The sequence below is a fragment of the Castanea sativa genome, chromosome 12 (assembly GCF_040712315.1).
Source record: "Castanea sativa cultivar Marrone di Chiusa Pesio chromosome 12, ASM4071231v1".
In the NCBI taxonomy this organism is placed as follows: domain Eukaryota; kingdom Viridiplantae; phylum Streptophyta; class Magnoliopsida; order Fagales; family Fagaceae; genus Castanea; species Castanea sativa.
Genome location: NC_134024.1, coordinates 9,274,916 through 9,291,832, shown reverse-complemented (window position 1 = coordinate 9,291,832; position 16,917 = coordinate 9,274,916). Strand labels below are relative to the sequence as shown.

Genomic DNA, 16,917 nt, shown 5'->3' with positions numbered 1-16,917 from the left:
AATCTTGTTTATATAAGTTTCTTTATTTTGATCCTTAAGGCATAGTCCTCAATTTATTTGGTGTTTCAAATATTTACTCAGGCTTCAATCCATTTTACTATACAAAGTAATTAACCCATCCTCATCAAAAAAAAGAAGAAAAGAAGAAGTAATTAACCCATCTATCTGTTCACTATTTAGATTACTTATGGCATAGTCCTCAATTTATTTGGTGTTTAAAAATTTAAATGCCACCTTGGGTGATAATATCAAAGATAATTAAGTTTAATATGGGGCCAACTAAAACATAAATATTCTGACGAAACTTGGTTATTTATGGAATTTGGTACAAGCAATTTATTTAAGGCAATTCCAAGATTTGCCACAATTTTTTTTTTTAAGGAAAAAAAAGTACACACAATCTCATCCTACTATAATATTAAGATCAAGTGTAATCCAAATTAAGCTTCCACCGCATCATGGATGTGAATCCATGAATAAAAAAAACATGTAAAATCGTAGGCACGTTACACACGTAATCTTGCACAGAGTTTTTACTTATTGTTGAGACCTACACAAGGTAAAATAATAGCCATTAGGTTGAAAAATTAAAACCAATTCAAGAAAAGGAATAGTTAGAAATATATCTAAATCGAAATTTGTTCACAAACGTTTTAGCGAAAGTGCAGGATTCCTTAGCCTTGAAACATCCTTTAATTTGCAATCTTGCAATATTCACTATCATTGCCACGTAGAGCCAATCATTCAAGTTGTTTGTCGTCCGGAAATATAGATGTCTCCAAGAACGGTTCAACATCAGAGAGCCACAAACTCCCCAAAACCCAACCATGAATCCAAGCCCCATACCAATATAAAGACATTTCAGGAATTCATCTTCATCTTCTTGATTGTTTTTAGTACTGCCTTTAGGTGACTCAGCATTTGGTTCGACATCTCCTGGACACTTCGGTGTAAGTGGAGGGCCACAGAGTGCAAGATTACCAATGAATCCAGAAGGGTTAGCAATCTGGATTTGAGTGCCTATTGGAATTCTTCCCGACAATTTCTTATATGACAAGTTCAGGAAACTTAGAAAATTAAGATCAGCTATGCTAGCAGGAATTGAACCAAAAAGTTGATTTCTCAACAAATCCAAGGATTCTAACTATTTCAAACGATCAATCCCTTGAGGAATTAGTCCTGTCAACATGTTTCTTGCTAAATTCAATGCTTCCAATTCTATAAGGCTGAAAATTTCTGCTGGAATTTCTCCGATTAATTTATTACTTGAGAGATCAATACTTCTCATCTCTCCAAAATTCTTTTCATAGATGTAAGACTGTCCTTTCCAACTAACATTTGTATTGAAAACATAATTGTCCCCATCAAAATATATATATAACTTGAGTGCCATCCATATATGTGTCATCATCTATTGAAGTACTCTTATTATTTGTATTTTTAAAAGCCATTGCAGTCAAATTATAAAGGCATCGTGGAATATTTCCTGAAATATTATTTTGAGACAAGTCGAAAAATTGAATATGCGCTAACCAGCATAGTTGTTGCGGTATGCATCCATGAAACTTATTGGAGTGAAGGTTAAGAATGACCAAAGATAACAAGCTCTCTCCCATCCAAGCTAGTAGTTTTCCCGAAAATGAATTGTCTTTCAGATTTATAAATGACAATATTGTGCAATTTTGTAATGACAATGGCAATTCTCCCAAGAAGCTATTGTTGCTCAAATCTAATACCCTAAGGTTTATCAAAGAGCCCATAGAGCTAGGAATTTGTCCAGACGGATTATTGTTGGCCAAACTTAAGACTGCTAATTTTTGATTTTTCATTAAACAATCGGGTAGGCCTCCAGATAGCTGGTTGTTTGAGAGATCAAGCAACTCGAGCATAGAAACCATGGTTTGCACCCAACTCAAGCATAGAAAAGAATTTAAAAATCCCAAAAACTTATTGTTGGAGAGATTTACATAAAAATACCCACGGTTCCAAAACCACGAAGGGATGGCATCTGAAATTCCGTTACGGGAGATATCAAGGAAGTAAATGAGCAGTTGAGTATTTAACCATTTTGGGAATCAGGACCCAAGTTACAAGATGACAAATCTATAGTCAGCTATTGGAAAGGGGGCACCCAATCATTGCTTAATTTTAAAGCCAAAAGAATTATGAGATAATGACAATTCCTCTAAGCCGGAAAGATTTGAAAAATGTTGTTCAGAGATTTCACCTTCCAAAAGATTGGAACCAAGACACAAACTCCATAGCATAGGCATGTTTCCGATGCTTTTAGGCACTGACCCCTTCAATTGATTCCCATCTAAAGACAAGAATTGTACTGGGGACCCAGACAAGTGGTGGATGAGCTCTGCCAGTTGTCCACTCAGTTTGTTGTTCCTTATAGACAAATAACTCAAATCACTCATATTACCAAAGAATTTTGGAACACATTCTTCAAGTTGATTATCATCAAGATCGAGATTTTTAAGAAAATTCATGTTACCAAAAGCATCTGGAATTGAACCTCCTAATTGGTTATCAGAGAGGTACATCTCAGCCAAGCTGGTACTACAGTTGAACAACCACGGAAATCGATTGAGTGACATGGTTAGTTGAAAGATCAATATGATAGAGAGATATAGAACAGTTGACATGGGGGAGAAACGAGAGCTCAGTGATAGGAGGAAGATCACACATTGCCAAGTGCAAGTTTGATAGTTTAGGGAGATGACTCACAACTTCCAGCCAATCATTGGCTACACTGAGATTTGTGGAACTTAGGTCAAGGTTTTCTATTGAAGACAGACGAGAAAACCATTTGAGATTTTCAACAATTTTCAAATCATTGTTATTGAGATGAAGAGATAGCAAGAGTGAAAGGTTTCCAATTTCATGTGGAATTGGCCCATTCAGATTGGCCGAAGAGAGATCGAGGAATTTTAAGTTACTTAGAGAACTGATAGACTTTGGAAAATGGCTGTCGACGACTAAATTTCTTAGTTCGAAATAAATCAAACAAGTAAAATAGTTTCACAAATACGAATTTGTATTGATAAATGTGTGATACAATTCTCTATAATTACAAAAGAGTGATCCTCTGATTCGATCTTCCTGAAAGATTTATTGATTGGAATTGTGGTAATGTGATTTTGATTTGAACACAAGATATCCTTCAATTTGGCTGAAGAATGGATCAAAGATCTTTGAAACAGAATTACAATGAATCTCTGGCTAAGAGCTTGTTAGAAATTCTTTGTTCTTCGTGTTCTTCGTGTGTTCTTCGTGTTCTTCGTGTTTGAAGGTTTGTGGTGGAAGTTCTTCGATACTTTAGAGGCTTGATTCTGTAGAGCTTCGTTGATTTATGGTTTGTTGAGGTTTCTGGAGGCTTTTGAGCTTGATTCTAGTGAACTTTGAGATCTGGACGAGTAGTTTGGATGATTTTGCTTCGAATGTTGTCTGTATTCGAGGTTGAAGTTCTTGAAATTCTTGAAGGCTTTGGGGTTTGATTCCGGCAGAGCTTCTGGATTTCTGAACTCAAGATATCTTCTTCCTTCTCTCTGTGTGTCCTTCTAAATGTCTTAGGAAGGCTTCTATTTATAGGAGTTTAGGGGTAGGTGAGCGACACGTGGCGGAGTCTGATTGATGACACTTGTCACAGCTTGATTGGTCCGCTTACGTCATCGCTTACATGTGCAGGGCTGCTTGTGTCATCGCTTACACGTGCAGGGCTGCTTGTGTCATCGCTTACACGTGCTGATGCAATTTCATGCCTTTATTTCAATGACACTTGGCAAATTTCTATTGGAATCCGAATAGTGATGGCAAAACCTAGCAGCAGTACGTGGCGCCTTGTAATTGGCTGTATTTTGTAGACTTGGTAGTATGATGTGTCAGCTTGTGATAAGTCGGGAATTTTTCCTCTCTACAAATGCCCCCTCGAGACTCGTTCATGCACACAGTTTTTAGAGTGTGGTGAATGAATGAGTCTTGAAAGAAAGTGGATTTCTTTTTATACTTAACTCTTCTAGTGAAATAGTTGAAGGTGGTGGAGCGTTTAACAGGATGAAGTAATTGCAGAAGAGTAGACCCACCCATATGAAAGGCTTTGATGAGATCGAGAAGGGGTCTGCCAGTATTTGAATGTGCTCGTATGACCGAGCTTTCTCAGCAAAGGTTAAGTCAAAGTAATTTCAGAAGAGTATTTTGGATCGTTGGTGGCGATCACAGGGTGTTGAAGATGGAGAAGAGGTAAGAATGTTGGCTGGGTATAGCATGCAGAGCTTTGGAGCTAGCCTCTTATTTTTAAGAACTTCTGGTGAAGTTATATCTGAAGGGTATACTTCGGATCACAGAGAGAACATGTGAGAGTGTGGTTGAATGTGCTTGTGTTATCGCATCACTCAGGTTAAGTTGAGGTAATTTCAGAAGGGATTCTGGGATTGTTGTTGTTGATGGTGAAAAAGATGGTGATGAAGCAAAGTGGATGGGTGAGACATACGACACCATGGCCCTGACCCTGCATGTTGGGGACTCTCTGGTGTAGATGTCTCTGAGAAGTACACCTTCAAATGTGGGACTGGCTGCATGCTGAATGAGGTCCGACGGCAAGTCGTTGAATGCGCATGTGTGACTGGACCATACTGACGGACATTAAGTTGAAGTAATTTCAGAAGTATATTTTCTGAAATTCTTCAAGCTGATCTTAAGTTGGAGTAATTCCAGAAAGTGTGCTTTGTGGTACCAGCAATGATGAACTTTGGACCCCATGCTGGTGGAAACAGGGAATGAGGCTTTGGTGACCATTCACCGACACCAAAGGCTAATCTCTGATGAGCTGGTACCTTGGAGGTCATCACAAGTGTTGGATGGGAGACAATTTGTAGGATACCCCAACACTTTTTACCATCTTCACCTGATGCAACTTTGTTGGGAAAGCACAACAAATGAAAGATGGAGCTAACTTGTGATCCTGGTTTTAGAGACCAGCCAAGCTGCTGTTTGTTCCGAACCACTGCTTCTAATGGGAGACCAAACAGTTGAAGAGAGACTACAGAAGCCCTGTTTTTAGGAATAGGTGTCTCTGCTGGACTTGGATTTCCTGGCCAACCAATTCCACGGAGGCATGGAAGGTCGATACAGACCTTGTTATGAATAACTCTATGAACAAACGTGGTCATTATGTGAGGAAAAAAAATTTGTTTGAATCCTAAAACAGTGATGATGTTGTGAGAAGGGTTACTACTGAACCATGAAGGGGTTGATTTCAAACTGATCATGAAGTGATCTTGGTTGCTAGGTATTGAGAATGACGAGACCATAGTGAGAATTGGTTGTGAGAAGGAGGATTTGAAAATTTGAAAGAAGCAAATTTTCATTTCATGACTCAGTGTATGTGTTTTTTTTTTCTTGATGGATTTAGCGGATCCGACCCTCCTATTTATAGCGAAGAGATGAAGAATGGTAGCTGGGTAGTTAAGAATGGCGGACAAGACTTTTTGGTGAGAACGGTGGATGAGAATGGTAGGCGCCGAATGGGAACGTTAGGTTGGAGACTGGTAGGCACCGACAGAAATAATTGGCTGAAGTAGTGACCCAATGTAATTTCAATTTTAAGACATACTTGTGAGAGTTTGTTTGTTTTTGAAAGGGGAGCTTTGATCAAGTCTGGAGGATAATTTTGAGGGAATCCAGACCAAATGGATGGATTTCAAATTATGATCTTGAGAGCTTAAATTTTGGACACCGCTAGTACTTTGGAGAAGCGGATGTAGTCTCTAAGTCCAAAACAAATACCTAGATTTCAAAATCAAAATCTTTGCGACAAACCTGTTAGGACAAGTTTTGCTTGAACATCTTGATCTTCGGTCAAAGCTTACATCAAAGCCCATAGTTGTAGAATCACACTATTTTGAGCAATTTTGGATTCTCAAATGAATAAATAGACCCCAAAATTGGAAAGTACGCGAAAAATTGAGCAAGACAGGTCAATCTTAAAAATTTTGACTTTTGGTCAAAGTTTGTGCAAAAGTCAATTTTTTTAGAAATTGGACTGTTGTACAATTTTCGAGCCTCAGTTGAAGAAACAGACCCCAAAATTGGAAAGTACGCGAAAAATTGAGTGGGACAGGTCCGTTTTGAAAATTTTGACTTTTTGGTCAAAGTCAAAGTCTTAATTTGTTAAATTTAATTTATTTTTTTTTTCCAGGCGGTCCGGATCCGGGCCGGGTTTTCGGGTCTACCGGGTCGAGGAGTATGACGTCATCTGTGACGTCATCGACCTGTGGCGCGTGTGACGCGTGGCGCGTGTGGCACGTGCAAGCGCGTGTAAGCGTGTGGAAAGATTGCCGGCGCGTGGGAGCGCGTGCAACTGAAGCTGGGATTGCCGGACCTTCTGGCGGCGCGTGGCTCATCGTTTGGGCTTGAAATTTTCACATCTTGTAGTTATAAGGCCGTAGAAGACTGCTATATGGTCGGTTTTGTGAAATTGTGCACAGATTTGCACAGTTTTGATGGACTAAACCGGTGGTCATCGCGAGGTTGTGGCGGCGCGTGGTGGCGCGTGGTTGATCGTTTGGACCTAAAAATTTCAGGTTTTGTAGATCGAAGGCCGATAGCTCTAATGGCGGTATCAGTTTTGTAAAATTGTTCTCAGATTTGCGCAGATTTGAATGAGAAACCCGCGGGTCACTGAGAATTTGTGGCCATTTGTGGCGGCGCGTGGCCGGGTATCTGGGCCTGAAATTTTCAGGTTTGGTGGATCGAAGGCTGTAGAAGACTCCTGTGATGTCGGTTTTGTGAAATAAGGTCTGGATTTTCACAAATTTGGATGAGAAAGTCGTGGGTCTTTGTTGGACTTATGGCCTTTTGGTCTAATTTTGTGGTGGCCGCCCTGACAAGATGTAGAAATTCAGACGTGTCATGTGGGTAATGAGCCATTATCTTCTGTCTCCATGAGTGAATATGCTCTTTCATTTCAAAATTCAACGCAGACTTCTCTGATTTTAAGTGCATTTGAGTTTGCAAAATCTGACTTTGAGTTCCAATTGTTTTCACATTTCTGAAATGTGAACATAAGTTTTTTTCATTGGTCGGTTGGTAGAACCATTTTATGGTTTGCTGACTTTATTTATTCTTTATTTTTTTTTTTTGTCTGCTAGTTTAGCAGAAATTTTCTATATAAGATGTGAGATTGGCTTCGTTCATTTGGGCATTCTTAGCCTTCAGTCTTCTTCTCCAGCTTTTAAGATTTTTTTTTTCTTTCTTTTTCTTTTGTCCTTTGTTTAGACATGCAATGAGATTTTCTTCTGAGATTTTTTTTTGTTGTTGCTTGTTTTTGTTTTGCAGCTCAGTTTCCTTGATCTTTGGGTTTTGACATCAAACTTCACGCTGAAATTCTCATAGAAGTGTTTGCCTTCATTTGGTGACTTTGTATTTCATTGATAGCAACGTTGCAAGAACGTATGCCTTCATGTTGTTACATTCTTTTCTTGCATCAACAATCTTTTAGTGATATTCGTCTTTGCAACGACGTTTTCATAAGGATATTCAGCTAGGCAATAATGCTATCGCCCATAAAGCTATGTCAACACTTCATTTGAACAAAAGCCATGCCAACATTCATCTTTGCCATGAAGCTACGTCAACACTTCATTTGCATCGAAGCTGGGCTAATAGTTCATCTATATTGAAGTCGTGCCGACATCCATCTTTGTCATGCAGTCGTGTCAACACTCCATTTGCACAAAAGCCATGCCAACATTCATCTTTGCCATGAAGCTACGTCAACATTTCATTTGCATCGAAGCTGGGCCAACAGTTCATCTATATTGAAGTCGTGCCGACATCCATCTTTGTCATGCAGTCGTGTCAACACTCCATTTGCACAGAAGCCATGCCAACATTCATCTTTGCCATGAAGCTACGTCAACACTTCATTCGCATCGAAGCTAGGCCAACATTTAGCTTTGCCATGAAGCTACGTCAACATTTCATTTGCACAAAAGCCGAGCCAACAGTTCATCTACATTGAAGTCGTGCCGACATCCATCTTTGTCATGCAGTCGTGTCAACACTCCATTTGCACAGAAGCCATGCCAACATTCATCTTTGCCATGAAGCTACGTCAACATTTCATTTGCATCGAAGCTGGGCCAACAGTTCATCTATATTGAAGTCGTGCCGACATCCATCTTTGTCATGCAGTCGTGTCAACACTCCATTTGCACAGAAGCCATGCCAACATTCATCTTTGCCATGAAGCTACGTCAACACTTCATTCGCATCGAAGCTAGGCCAACATTTATCTTTGCCATGAAGCTACGTCAACATTTCATTTGCACAAAAGCCGGGCCAACAGTTCATCTACATTGAAGTCGTGCCGACATCCATCTTTGTCATGCAGTCATGTCAACACTCCATTTGCACAGAAGCCATGCCAACATTCATCTTTGCCATGAAGCTACGTCAACACTTCATTCACATTGAAGCTGCACTAATATTGGCCTTTATAATGAAGCTTGAAGTTTTAAGAAGCTCCCATCAAGACTTTGAGGATGCAAAGAGATGCCAATAAAACCTTGAAGATGTGAGAAGAATGCCGCCATGATTTTGACATTGCACGAACATGCCCTTAGAGGAGAGATGATGCAACATCAACTTCAGATGTTGGAGGAAGGTGACGTTGTCTAGATTTTAGAGACATGATGTGAAACAACACCACTCAGAAGGGAGATGATGTGGTTCAAATTTCAGAGTTGTGAAGTGGCACATCCTAGAAGAGAGACAATATAGCCTAGACTTGAAAGGTACAAAAAAGATGCCCCCAGGAGATAAGTGATGCAAAGTATACTTCAGAGACGTGGGAATATGTCCACAAAAGATGAGCAATGCCATGCAGACTCCATTCCTTGCAACAGAGGTTGAAGATTTTATTTTACTCCATAACCGAGAATCAACTTATCATTATTTCAAGGAAAGCTAAGTAACACCGATTCTTCGCAGCTATCACTTTCTACCACAATGATCTTTGAACATCATATAGTGAGCAATTGATTGATCTTAAGCGACGCCTTGCCAATCAAAGGGTTCTTGAAAGCATGTTGACGACTGTAGGGGTATTGGGCCCAATAGCATATGAAGGATGGCCCAACGAAGTATTTTGGGCTGGAAACCCAAAATCCGAAGACATCAAAATGGTCGTGGACTATTTACATATCCAAACACGTCCGAGGAGTAGATTTGTCCTCGGATTTCAAGGCCGAGGACATAGAAAGAGAAGTTTGGTATCCCTGGGTTATATTATAATGAGTCCTACAATTATGGGGATGCACGGTATACGTGGAGGGCGAGAGAAAGAACGGTGGAATGTCTAAAAATAAAGCTGCTACCACCGCCCATACATTAAAAGCTCTGTAAATTGATACACTGACTGTATAGATGGAAGGATGGGACCTGAACATCGAGCTTGGAACTTGGTCCCTAATCCCAGCGGGCTTTAGGGAAGAATGGATGGGACAAGTATCCAAAAAGGGGGATTGCAACCAGGAAAGTGGAAGGTGATGAAGGGAAAGGAAAGGATATAAATAGGAGGAAAGGCATACGAAGGAGGGAGGACTTTTCTGAGTAAAAGAGATAGAGCCAATAGTAAATGATAATCAACACTTGTATCCAAACTTGAGAAATATCATTAGAAACCATCCTCGGACACAATCCGAGGACGATTTCTCAGTCTTACTCTTTGCAAACGATTCTTTGTTCTGTTCTATTGGGCCCAAAGCCCGTTCTTTTTGTAATTGTCTAAACCATCCTTGAAATCTAAATTACAAGCCCATCCTCTACAAATTCATTGTAAAGAAAGGTCTTTCAAGCCCATTTTTCTCCCAGTCGTAGTTTGGGAACTTGAATTGTGTCCTTACAATTGGCGCCGTCTGTGGGGATTTAGTCTTTAAGGAAGTTTAGGACATCATGGTAGGATCAGGACCACAACGCAGTGCGGAGTCCGTGGGCTCTCAGCGTGAGGATCTCTCCTTGCATCCTGATCACGGAGAGAACCGAGAGGGAAGTGTACATACTACACATACCATCAGAAGTGCAAGTCATTCGCAAGGAGGAAGCAGAGCTCCTTATGAAAGAAATGCCAGGGCCATGCAGAAGGAGATTGACGGCCTAAAGAGGAGATTGCGCCACGAGAGGCGAAGGAGAACTCCTCCGACCTCTGACCCCTCTTCGGAAGGATCCGAGGATGACAATTACGGGCAAAGATCCAGAACTCCCCCAGGTGAATATGCCTCTTCCGAAGAAGACAATCTGCATGGGAGACGTGGCAGAGACTACCCCCCTAGGGGCTTAGGAAATGACGCAATGGGAAGAGCATTGCACCAAATCTCCAGGTCACCCTTCGCGCGCAGATTGGAAGAAGGAAGGTTGCCTCGGCGCTTCACACAACCGGCCTTCACTCTTTACAATGGTCGGACGGATCCTGTAGAGCACGTAAGCCACTTCAGCCAGAGAATGGCAGTGCATTCCAGGAATGAAACTTTGTTATGCAAGATTTTTCCTTCTAGCCTAGGGACCGTATACATTATATGGTTTGACGTATTAAGGTCAGGCTCCATTGATTCTTTCAAAGAGCTTACTAGGGCATTTGGTTCTCGCTTTATCACGTGCAGTAGATTTCCTCGTCCATTGGATTCTTTACTATCCATGGCCATGAGGGAAGGGGAAACCCTGAAAACATATTCGGACCGGTACTGGGAAATGTTCAACGAAATTGACGGAGACTTTGACGATGTAGCAATAAGGACCTTCAAGGTCGGCCTACCAACAGAGCATGACTTGAGGAAATCCTTAACGAAGAAACCTGTCGAAGCGTACGTCGATCGATGGATCGCATCGACGAGTACAAAAGGGTTGAGGAAGATCGGCGAGCGGGGAAAGGGCAAGGCGAAGGTTATCCCACAAGAAAGGAGGGATTTCGGGTCGGACCGATACAACAACAATAGGCCTACGCGGGATTTTTCCGGGCGGGGCCGGCCACATACCCCCACAAGTGGTCAACACCGTCTTCGGGGAGCCGGTGCGGCGGCTGTTGGAGAGAATAAGGCATGAGCCTTTTTTCAAATGGCCAAATAAGATGGCGGGGGACCCTTTGAGACGCAACCAAAATCTCCACTGCCATTATCACCGGGAGAGAGGTCATACCACCGAGGACTGTCGCACTTTGTGGAATCATCTGGAACAGCTGGTTAAAGAGGGAAAGGCTGAAGCGAGTTTCTCGTACCAACCCAACGGGCGAGGAAACCAATCGGGAGTGGCAAACCACGACGGTCCTTCATCCGGACCTCCTCTAGGCACTATCAACGTCATTTTTGCGGCACACAGTAGGACCGGCTCGGCTCCTTTCGGGGTAATGTCGGTGCTCGAACATTGGCCGAGGAGTCACGGGATCGGCCGAAGAGGATCAAGACAAGTATCCCGCCGGTCCTAAGTTTCTCGAAGAGGACAAGATGGGGACCATCCAGCCTCATGATGATGCCTTAGTGGTAACCCTCGGAATTGGGAACTATGATGTAAAGAGGGTAATGGTTGATCAAGGTAGTGGTGCGGATATCATGTACCCCGACCTATTTAGAGGCTTGAAGTTAAGAGTTGAAGATCTTATGCCATATGACTCACCCTTGATAAGCTTCGAAGGGAGAGGCTGTCGTTCCAAAGGGACGATTAGACCGCACTGTGCAATCAGGTCCGGAGGTAGTAGACGTAGATTTCATCGTGGTCGATGCCTACTTTCCCTATACGGCTATGGTGGCGAGACCTTGGCTGCAGGCGGTAGGGGCTTTTTCCTCAACCTTGCATGTCAAAATCAAATTTCATTCTCGGGAGATCGAGGTGGTGGAGTTACTTGGGAGTCGATCTGTGGCTCGACGGTGTGTCACGGCTGCAGTGCTGCGTCGACCAGAACCAGACTCCCCGTCCTCGGCTAACGGTGAAGCATAGCAATCAAAGTCTCTTCCCATAGCCGAGGTAGATGAAGCAACGTGTGAAGAATTGGAGAAAATTATCATAGACAATGATCCTGAAAAGTTCTTCCAGGTTGGAGTTCAATTGCCGCAGGAAGAGAAGACAGAGCTGATTTTATTTTTAAAGAAAAATATGGATGTATTTGCTTGGAACGCGTATGAGGCCCCTGGGGTTGATCCGAACTTCATATGTCATCATTTAAGGGTCAATCCAAATGTAGTGCCGAGGAGGCAACCACCTCGGAGGTCCTCAAAGGAACATTCGGAAGCCGTCAAAGAGGAAGTGCTCAAACTCAAAGCGGCAGGGGCTATCAAAGAAGTGTTTTATCCTGAATGGTTAGCCCATACTGTGGTGGTGAAAAAGAAGAATGGGAAGTGGAGAGTATGTGTAGATTTCACAGATTTAAACAAGGCTTGCCCAAAGGACTCATTCCCGATGCCTCGGATTGATCAACTGGTTGACGCTACTGTTGGACATCCTCGGATGAGTTTTCTTGATGCTTTCCAAGGTTATCACCAGATACCTTTAGCCGTTGAGGACCAGGAGAAGACAGCATTCGTCACTCCTACGGGAAATTATCATTATAAGGTAATGCCTTTTGGCTTGAAAAACGCAGGGGCTACCTACCAAAGGATGATGACGAGGATGTTTGAGGCACAGCTAGGAAAAAATATTGAGGTATACGTGGACGATATGGTAGTAAAGAGTAAAGAAGTTTCGCACATCTGGAAGATCCGAGCAACACTTTTCGAAGCTAAGAGAGTATAAATTGCGGCTCAATGCCTCTAAATGCTCTTTCGGTGTGGGGTCGGGCAAGTTTCTAGGATATATGGTGACTCACCGAGGAATTGAAGTGAATCCCGCTCGGAGTTAAGGCAATAAGCGGCTTACACCCACCTCGGAATCCTAAAGAGGTGCAAAGACTAACAGTATGACCGCTGCTCTCAACCGATTTATATCTCGGTCCGCGGACGGATGCGGGCCTTTCTTTCGGTTATTAAATAAATGGAAGGGTTTTGAATGGACCGAGGAGTGTGCAACGGCTTTCCAACGGCTAAAAGAATATCTCTCGCGACCACCGGTTATGTCTCGACCGAGAGGTTGATGAGATTACGTTTGCATATATTGCGGTGGCTAAACATGCGGTTAGTCCGGTTCTTATCCGAGATGACAATAACATCCAGAGACCGGTGTACTATGTAAGCAAATCTCTGCATGAGGCCGAGCCGAGTTATTTGCCACCGGAAAAAGCTATCTTGGCTGTGGTACATGCTACACGAAGACTTCCCCATTACTTCCGGTCTCATACGGTTGTTGTTCTTACACAACTCCCTCTCAAATCAATTTTGCGAAGTGCAGATTATATGGGAAGAATTGCCAAATGGGGAACTCGTCCTAGGAGCTTTCGATATCAAGTATATGCCTCGCACCTCTATAAAGGGGCAGGTCATCGCGGACCTTGTGGCGAGTTTGCCGAGCCTTCGTTAGAAGACTATCAAGAAGGCATGGGTAAAAAATCAGTAGGCATGATTTCGTGTGAAGGGCCTCCGTTATGGAAAGTCCATGTTGATGGAGCGGCAAATCGAGAGGGGATCGGGTATCGGATTAGTTTTGATATCCCCGAGAGGGTATTACTTTTGAGAAATCCACGAGATTAGGATTCTCGGCCACCAACAACGAAGCGAGTATGAAGCGGTCCTCGCGGGGATGAACATGGTTCATAAAATGGGAGGAAAGGCGGTGCAAATGTTCTCGGACTCACTATTGGTGGTAGGCCAAGTAGAAGGGAAGCTAGAAGCAAGGGATTCCGAATGCGAGAATACCTAACCCGAGGTCGAGTTTATGCAATCTAAATTTGAGTCTTTTCTACTATTGCATGTATCCGGATGTGGCAATACCCATGCCGACTCATTAGCCACGCTCGCGACGTCCTCGGCACAAAGTCTACCACGAGTTATCCTCGTTGAAGATCCGTTGAAGCCCACTGGGACGGATGGTAACTCCACTCAAATTCTTCAAATTAGGACGGGACCTAGTTGGATGGATCAAATAGTAACATTTCTCGAAATGACATCCTACCTGGAGAAAAAGCTGAAGCGGATAAGGTTCGCGAGAAAAGCCACTCGTTTACGGTTATCCGAGGACCAAAAATTGTACAAACGTTCCTTTTCGGGACCATATTTGCTATGCATACACCCCGAGGCAACGAGCTACTTTTGGAAGAGCTACACGAAGGGATTTGCGGAAGTCACACGGGAGGAAGGTCTTTAGCTCACGGGGCCCTTACTCGGGGCTATTGGTGGCCAAATATGCGAGAGAGAAGCGCAAGATTATGCAAAGAAATGTGACCAATGTCAAAGGTTCGCTCCAAACATACATCAACCAGGTGGAGTCCTAAATCCTCTATCTAGCCCATGGCCTTTTGCCCAATGGGGCTTGGACATTGTTGGACCCTTCCCCAAAGCAACGGGAAACCGACGGTGGCTTCTCGTGGGAACGGATTACTTTACCAAATGGGTTGAAGCCGAGCCATTATCAAACATCGGAGACACGGAAGCAAAAAGTTTGTATGGAAGAATATCGTTACCAGGTTCGGCATCCCTCATACTCTCATTTCAGATAACGGTTTACAATTTGATAGCAAAGCCTTTCGGAAATACTGCTGTGATCTGGGCATTACGAATAGATATTCCACTCCGGCTTATCCCCAAGGAAATGGGCAAGCCGAAGCTGTCAACAAAGTAATAGTGAGCGGACTCAAAAAGAGGTTGGGTGACGCCAAGGGGAGGTGGGTGGAAGAACTGCCACATGTCTTGTGGACGTATAGAACTACACCACGAAGATCCACAGGTGAAACACCCTTCGCCATGACTTATGGAGCCGAGGCAGTAATCCCCTTAGAAACTGGGTTCCCAACTCTGAAGAAAAGCTCCTTTATTTCAGATAGCAATGATGATCTATTAATGAGAAACTTAGACTTAGTTGAGGAACAGCGAGAAAGCGCCATGGTTCAACTAGCTTATTATCAACATAAGCTCAAGCAGGGATATGATTCTCATGTGAAACTTCGACCTCTTGGACCAGGTGACTTAGTATTAAGGAAAGTTTTGGGCACGATGAAGAATCCTGCGTGGGGAAAATTGGGGCCCAACTGGGAAGGACCTTATCGTATTACTTCGGTCGCAGGAATAGGGGCCTACAATCTGGAAGATTTGGACGAGAATGTTGTACAACGTCCCTGGAATGTAAATAATCTACGAAGGTACTATTACTAAATAAAGGGCACTTCGGCCGTTCTTTGTTGTAAACTACATTATATTCGTTATCTTCATTCGTCTAAGTATCAAGCTGAAACTTGGTATGCCTGGATCCTCGGACCACATACCTCGTCTAAATTGATATTCTTTACTAAGTGTTAAACAGAACCTAAGTTACGTCTGGTCCTCGGATCATCTACTTTGGGAAAATTAACACTTTAAATTTATTCATCTAAGTATCAAGCGGAAACTTGGTATGCCTGGATCCTCGGCCCACAAACATCGTCTAAATTGATATTCTTTACTAAGTGTTAAACGGAACCTAAGTTACGTCCGGTCCTCGGATCATCTACTTTGGGAAAATTAACATTTTAAATTTATTCAACTAAGTGTCAAGCCGAAACATGCTATGCCCGGATCCTCGGACCACATACCTCGTCTAAATTGATATTCTTTACTAAGTGTTAAACAGAACCTAAGTTACGTCTGGTCCTCGGATCATCTACTTTGGGAAAATTAACATTTTAAATTTATTCAACTAAGTGTCAAGCTGAAACTTGGTATGCCTGGATCCTCGGACCACATACCTCGTCTAAATTGATATTCTTTACTAAGTGTTAAACAGAACCTAAGTTACGTCTGGTCCTCGGATCATCTACTTTGGGAAAATTAACACTTTAAATTTATTCATCTAAGTATCAAGCTGAAACTTGGTATGCCTGGATCCTCGGACCACATACCTCGTCTAAATTGATATTCTTTACTAAGTGTTAAACAGAACCTAAGTTACGTCTGGTCCTCGGATCATCTACTTTGGGAAAATTAACACTTTAAATTTATTCATCTAAGTGTCAAACTAAGTGTCAAGCTGAAACTTGGTATGCCTGGATCCTCGGACCACATACCTCGTCTAAATTGATATTCTTTACTAAGTGTTAAACAGAACCTAAGTTACGTCTGGTCCTCGGATCATCTACTTTGGGAAAATTAACATTTTAAATTTATTCAACTAAGTGTCAAGCTGAAACTTGGTATGCCTGGATCCTCGGACCACATACCTCGTCTAAATTGATATTCTTTACTAAGTGTTAAACAGAACCTAAGTTACGTCTGGTCCTCGGATCATCTACTTTGGGAAAATTAACACTTTTCTTTTTTTAATGTATTTATGAAGCTTTATCTTGGTATGCCTGGATCCTCGGACCACATACCTCGTCTAAATTGATATTCTTTACTAAGTGTTAAACGAACCTAAGTTACGTCCGGTCCTCGGATCATCTACTTTGGGAAAATTAACACTTTAAATTTATTCATCTAAGTATCAAGCCGAAACTTGGTATGCCCGGATCCTCGGACCACATACCTCGTCTAAATTGATATTCTTTACTAAGTGTTAAACGTAACCTAAGTTACGTCCGGTCCTCGGATCATCTACTTTGGGAAAATTAACATTTTAAATTTATTCAACTAAGTGTCAAGCTGAAACTTGGTATGCCCGGATCCTCGGACCACATACCTCGTCTAAATTGATATTCTTTACTAAGTGTTAAACGAACCTAAGTTACGTCTGGTCCTCGGATCATCTACTTTGGGAAAATTAACATTTTTAAATTTATTCATCTAAGTGTCAAGCCGAAACTTGGTA

The 16,917-nt window shown here is 42.3% G+C and overlaps 1 pseudogene; it reads right to left on the bottom strand.

The window, feature by feature from the left end:
- Positions 1-598: 598 nt before the first annotated feature.
- The window catches only part of LOC142620142 (receptor-like protein EIX2), a 36,948-nt pseudogene continuing 20,629 nt past the window's right edge, over positions 599-16,917 (bottom strand).